The sequence below is a fragment of the Teleopsis dalmanni genome, chromosome 1, assembly GCF_002237135.1.
Source record: "Teleopsis dalmanni isolate 2A chromosome 1, ASM223713v2, whole genome shotgun sequence".
In the NCBI taxonomy this organism is placed as follows: Eukaryota; Metazoa; Arthropoda; class Insecta; order Diptera; family Diopsidae; genus Teleopsis; species Teleopsis dalmanni.
Genome location: NC_051846.1, coordinates 164,803,262 through 164,810,207, shown reverse-complemented (window position 1 = coordinate 164,810,207; position 6,946 = coordinate 164,803,262).

The following is a 6,946-nucleotide window of genomic DNA, read 5'->3' as shown; positions in this document are numbered from 1 at the left end:
TTTCATCATAAGACACGTCACATTCGACAAAAAAAAACGTTGATATATTTCTTTTAAAATTGGCTAATAGGTCTATATTAAATAATAAAAAACATTTTAAATAAGATTTTTAAAAAATATATATTATTTCTACCGATATATCCACTATAGTCTATAGTCGTCTTCAGAGTCTTTAATAATATCACTCATAATTTGATTTTAATTTCTATAAATTTTTATATTATTTTTTATTTAATACTTGTATAATATATTATTAAATTGATTTAGAAAATTTTACTTCATAATTAATTACTTTCTACCTAACATGCTATTACTATTTAAATGAGTAAATTTTCCCTTAAGAGAAATCTATAACATAATAAATATATTATTTATTATCATAAAACACTCGTAAATATTCTTCAATGCTATAAGTACAAGTAATACATAAATTTATTCACTTTATCTATTCGCATAAATATTTTCATGTCGATAGACGATATCCTATTTTATGCTTAGCTCCTTTAATGCATGTTTTTATAACAATTTACAAAATCATTTGTAATTTTATATCTTATTTTTATGCCAAATAAAAAAATGTTTTTCCTCATAATCTTTTTTCCTTGATTCGCAAGAAGAATTTCATATTTTCACTTTGGTAAACCGCACGAAAATGTTAAAGCAAATAAATCAGTGCTGCCAACCAATGCGGCAGAAGCAAAGTTACTTCTGTGTGATTTCCTTTGATACAAAATATGTAAATCCAAGCATTCAGTAGGCATAAGAACAAGCATTGAAGCGTAGGCCCAAAGTTAAATAGTCATAGTTATGTGAGTGCACTCAGACAGAATAATATATTGAGCTGAGATGGGGTTCGCTCAAATGAAAGTGTTATGAAGCTATAAATAGAATGCGAAATCTTCAGAAATCCCCTGGTTTTGTGTATTTTGGTAATATTTGGTTAAGTTGTTTTAAAGTTATTTATTTTGAGATCCACAAAGGATACAAGGATAAATGCAAATAATTATTTAAATTTTAATATGTGGTTCGGTTTAGTATATACGATTTATTCAAATTTGTTTATATAGGAACTTAAATATCAAAAGCAATTAATAATATGTATATATAATAACGTATTTAAATAAACCAAAAAAAAAATCTTTTTTAATGTAACTTAATAATTTCAAACGTTAATTTTTTTTATCGAACGTGATGCGTCTTATAACGAAAAGATACTAGAAGGATTCGAACCGTAAAGAAGAAAGAGCAACAAGAATTTTTTGAATGTAAAGCAAATATTAATTAATTTATCAGCAATTTGAAAATTAATAGACTAATGTCACTCTAGCTGCATATGTTGAAGTTTACTACATGGCTACTTAGAGAGTTTCTTTAAGGAATATCATTAATAATCTACATAACCGAAACTGTAGCCGTTAAACCCATATTACTAAATCTTCTACATACAATCTTTATACTACCACAATCGGATAATCTTAAATTGTATTATACTTGTATAAACCAGCAACTAAAATCAACTCAAATATTTGGTGTGTACTTAACGCACTACTATATCATGATATATTAAAGAAAATCAACCTATGTTAGGCCAGAGGTGGTATTTATATATATTTTCAAGTTACATAAAGTGCTAAAATGTAGCATTATTGTACTACCACTAAAACAATAAATCATTTTTTGATTGATATGAAACTATTACGTATATAACAATATATCTTAAATAAATATTTAAATTATATGTATGAATTATGAATTAATGATTTAATATTAAATTAATTTATTTTCAAATTTTTTTCTTCTTCCCATATATAATTGATATAAAAATAAATTAATATATATTATCTATACAACCCCATGTTTTCATTAAAAATAAATTAAATAAAAAATATTTACAAGAATTTAAAATAAAAATAAGAAAAATTACATTCGAATAAAATTGGGAGAAATGGGAGAAAGCTCAAATACAATGAATTTAGTGTGGAGACAGCATTAAAGTTCCACAAAATTTATTTTAATAATATGCAGGATATTAACTTCACGCAGTGCAAAAATAATGACACCACAATAATAACAAAAAATGACTATAAAAAAATAATAAAAGGAATCTCACGCTGATTGTGGAACCAAATATTAAGATTAAATGAGGCAGTTTGAAGTCAATTCTAAGGTAAAAATTATTAAAAAATTACGGCACTAAAATAAAGAAATGTTACGCACAATAATCTGTATCCTTTATTTTCATTCAGAAAAGAAATATTTTTTAGGAAAATAAGGAAAAGAAAGACATTTATTCAATTTGGTAATATTTTTAAAATAATATAATTTAAGTTAAAACTGGAATCTATATGAGAAAGAGGCTTTCTAAAAAATATATAAAAATATAATATATATATACTTAAGTATTTAAGTACATTATATTAGTATTGAAGTATATTTGTGTATAAATAAATAAAATGCAATTTAATTTTTTTCTATACAAAAAAGCAAACGTCTTTTTAATTTATTTAATTACAAACTTATTTTTAGAAAATTCATTTTTACTGTATAGCAGAACACAAAAGATAATTACGTTCACATATAGTATATTTTTAAATATTTATTTTATCTTTGGCAGTTGTTTATATTTTACAACATCTCTTCGTGTCAGTATAAACTTAATTTCCTTAGTTTTGAACTTTAGATCGAAGGAAAACTTTTCCATATTAGAGAAAAACTTCAAAGATAAAAGTGGTAAAAGAAAATAATGTGATTCAAAAGAAAAACAAAATAATATTAAAAGCAAAATTCCTATCCTTAGGTAAACACAAACTTTATTTATTGGTATTTTATTTTTATTTCTTAAGTCCTTATTAATTAGCAAGTATTAGGAAGGACAAAAGACAACTGCAGACATGCAACCGCAGTTGAAAGGATAACAGCTTTGAAATTATAAAAGTGATAAATATTTCTGAAATATTCACTGAGTGTAAAATTACCTTTTCTATAAAGTAATTTTGAAAATTTCAATTTTATTTGATCTATAAATAATTAAGTATTTACGATAGAAACAACGTGAAAATATTGATTTCATACCAACTGCATCAATAAATTCAAGATATTTTATTCAAATGCTAATTGAAAAAAGACAACTTTTGACGTTTCAAATAAATATACTTTACATAAATTTTAAAAATTATTACTTTTATTAACCTTATCATTTTCTAATTGATTTGCACGAAATCAGTTTGTTAATTAAAGAGCTTTGTGGTAGTGTGGTTAAGAATTGATTTTAAATAAAATTTTGAAAGATAAACGAAAATAATTTCTTCTCATAACTTTGTTGGGGTTTATATGTTCAGTATATAATATTTTTATAATTTAAAATCAATTATTATATTCAATTTACTGAAAGTAAGTAACAAACAATTTTTAAAACTGATAATATTTCAATTAATGAATTACACTTAAACTTAGCTCCTTAATAGTGTCCTTTCAGAAATGAATGTTAATAAAAGCCTATTTAACAACGACATCAAATTTTGTCGATATTACTATATAAAGTGTCAACGCTTTAAGATCGTCGTTCAGAAAACTTAAGAGCGTCACTGCAAAAATCAGGTTAAAAGTCAATCATCAAAAAACAAAATATATGCTGAGATCAAAATTCAGAATCTGTAGTAACCACTTCATTATTGAGTACGATCAACAAACCAAATACTTGTAAGAAACCTAATTGTATCGCAAAAAAGAGGCAGATCTAAAAAGAGGCTAGATGATGATTAAGAAGATCTAATGAAGTTACGCGTTAGCGATTGGAAAAACTTGTTAACGGATTGAGTCAAATAGCAAAAATTGATTGTGGAAGCACTCAGTCCACACAGGACTGTTAAGCTAAGAAAGAAGAGAAAGAAGACATAAACGTAGCAAAGTACTTAAAATCAATAATAAAATAGCATAATATAGAATACGACGAGCAGCTGGACTTCTACTGAGGCAGTGTAGTGCGATCATAGCACTAACAAATGACACTACCTTCACAAACGACATTATAGATATTGAATTAGGGTTAAATTGACTCATTAGGGTCAGCACCTGTGCTAATGTTTTCGTACTGGTAAAGACCCGACTCTTAGTTTTATAGATAGAGATGACATTAGTCATCTCTATCTATCACTGTTAACTTAGGCGGACCCATATTGTTTAACTAATAGTACAAATCTAAATCTGCCACCTGTTTTATTTAATAGGGGCATGTTTTTGGTTTTAAAGACAAATTATTGTAAATAAAATCATTCTATATACAATTTAAATAATATATTAGCATAAAAAAAGCCATTGAGAAAAAACTATTTGAGATTATTCAAAGTACCTTACATTTTTCATTTAATATTAATACAATGAAGGTATGAAACCTTGCTATTAGTTTAAATGCAAAAAAAATATTCTTGATTGTTTATTTTTTTTAAATGTACTATTTAAATATTCATTTAAAAGCATATCACACTAGAAAACAATGTTAAATAAACTAATTTAAAGGGGAAATTTTTTATTTATAAAAATTCTCATAATTGAAAATTGATTTTCTACTTAAATGTTGAGAACAACAAAGAAAAACTTTTTGCACAATTTTTCTTTTCCAAAATTAAATTAATTTTATGAAAAACTGAAAGTTTTTCTTTTTATGCCGATTCATACAACAGTTTTTATTTTAATATTGAAAATCCTTATAGAAAACATTTTCTATAGGAATGTTAATGACATAACATTTTCTTTTTGTTTTGTTTGTAGTGTTGTTGACTGACACTTTGATTGTTGTTCGTTTTCTTCTTATTCCATTTTAAGTGCAGTTAACCAACACTTTTTTTCAATGTATACATTTAAATTAAATGAAATAATGATTACAGATACAAGTAAATTGGTTTATTGAGGCTGGAAAGAATCCACGCTAAAATGGTTAGACAGAATTAAGTTTAAGGTGAGAAAACTTCATTGCTTTATTAAATGATTTTGACGATTTCTAATTTAAATAGTTATTTGTTATATTATTTAGTGTTTCAGTAAAAACCAATTTTTATTAAGTTACGGAAATAATTTAAGTGTATTTAACAAAAGAAAAATCGTATAGATATTTTGAGAATTGAAGTTATGAGACTAACAGAAAATGAAGGACGTAATAAATATCGAAAAAAATAAGGTAGAATTCTAAACGTAATTAACAATTAAGTTATATTTAGAAAATGTTATATTTTATATGAATTGTTTATTAATTTCACTGATATCAAATGTGAAGTAAATCGTTTCACTTCATTAAAGCTTTTGAACAGTGTTCAGTTTATTTGAAATATAAACGGCTATATCAAAATAAACAAAAGTTATTTAGAAATTGCTAGGTTAGTATATTGTACGTTATCTACTATATAAGTGTTTTCTTTTTCAAACTTCAATATTACATAATCTAGTAGCATCATTGAAAGACTGGTTATCGACCCTTACCAGCACCTTCCTAGAAAAATTAACTAAATTTATAAAAGAATCAAGCTGATTTCCAATAAAAAAGAAGAAAGGGATTCTTTTGGTCAGTATTATAATAGGAAAGTAAATGGTCAATAAAAGGTAAATGTTATCTAACTTAATCTTACAGTAAATACTTATCAGTGGTGCTACGACGGCGGTTTGATAAGTCGGTAACTTTTTGAATTTTCCGCGAAGTTACTCTAAATTCAACAGTGCTGCCGTCAGCTGTAATCTACCAGTGGGCAATTTTTTAATTTTGAGTAAGCTAGCCGTTCAAAGCAGACAACCTTGTGAATTTTTACGAAAATAGAAAAAAATGAATTTCGTGTGCTGATTGAGCATTGTGGCCAAAATCCACGAATTGGAATACGAACTCCTACCCCATCCAGCATATTCTCCAGATTTAGCCCCCTGCGACTATTTTCTGTTTCCAAACCTAAAGAAATGGCTGGGCGGTAAAAGATTTGAGTCGAGTGAAGAAGTCATTACCTAAACAAATGCGTATTTTGAGAGCTTTGAGAAAACCTATTATTTGGAGGGAATAAGAAAATTAGAAAAACGCTGAACTAAATGTATAGAGCTAAAAGGTGATTATGTAGAAAAATAAATATTTTATTCAAAAAGTCACTGACTTATCAAACCGCCCTCGTAGTAAACATGTTTATATTATAACAAATTTTCCTATTCTCATATTAGAAATATTCAAATATACATTCATTCAAATATCCAAGATTCAATGCAGGTAAATATTATAGAAGCTTATAATCTAAGATATTTTTATTTTAAAAAAACATTTCGATAGAAGGCAGAAGATATATAAACAAAGAAAGCATAAGCAAAATATATAATTCAAAAAATTTGCTTAGAATATTCAAATTATACAAAAGGTTCTTTCGCTTTTATCTGACAAGGTACCCGTACTTTTTTAATATATATTTCCTTTAATCTGCAAGGTACCGGTTAATATGCAATACACAATTTTTCATATAAAAAATCAATCAAATAAATTTTCTTCTCTTTGCAGATTAATTTTTTTTCTTTATATAAGTCTCAGCCATACAAATTAAGAAGTACAAAAAGGACTTTTTGTGCTTTGTAAGCCTTTAAGAACTACAATAAATGTTTTTTGCATTTGCAAAAATTTGCATATTTTTAAGAAACAATTTAGGGTTACCTACTTGACATGTTGAGAATGACAAGAAAATCAAAAGAAGTAAAAAAATTAAAGTCAGTATGAAAAATCAGGAAAGAGTAAATTACACCCGTACCTACCGGAAAATATACTGTTGGAAGTCAGTTTTCCCCAAAAAATAAAAAAAAAATAAAACTTTTAAAAAGTTATTTTAAAAATATTTACATTTTCTTTTCTTTTGTTTTTTTTTTTGTGATACAAATATCAAACCTAAATAAACAGCGTGGTTTGAAGCCGGCACAAAAAGAAACTACAGTACCA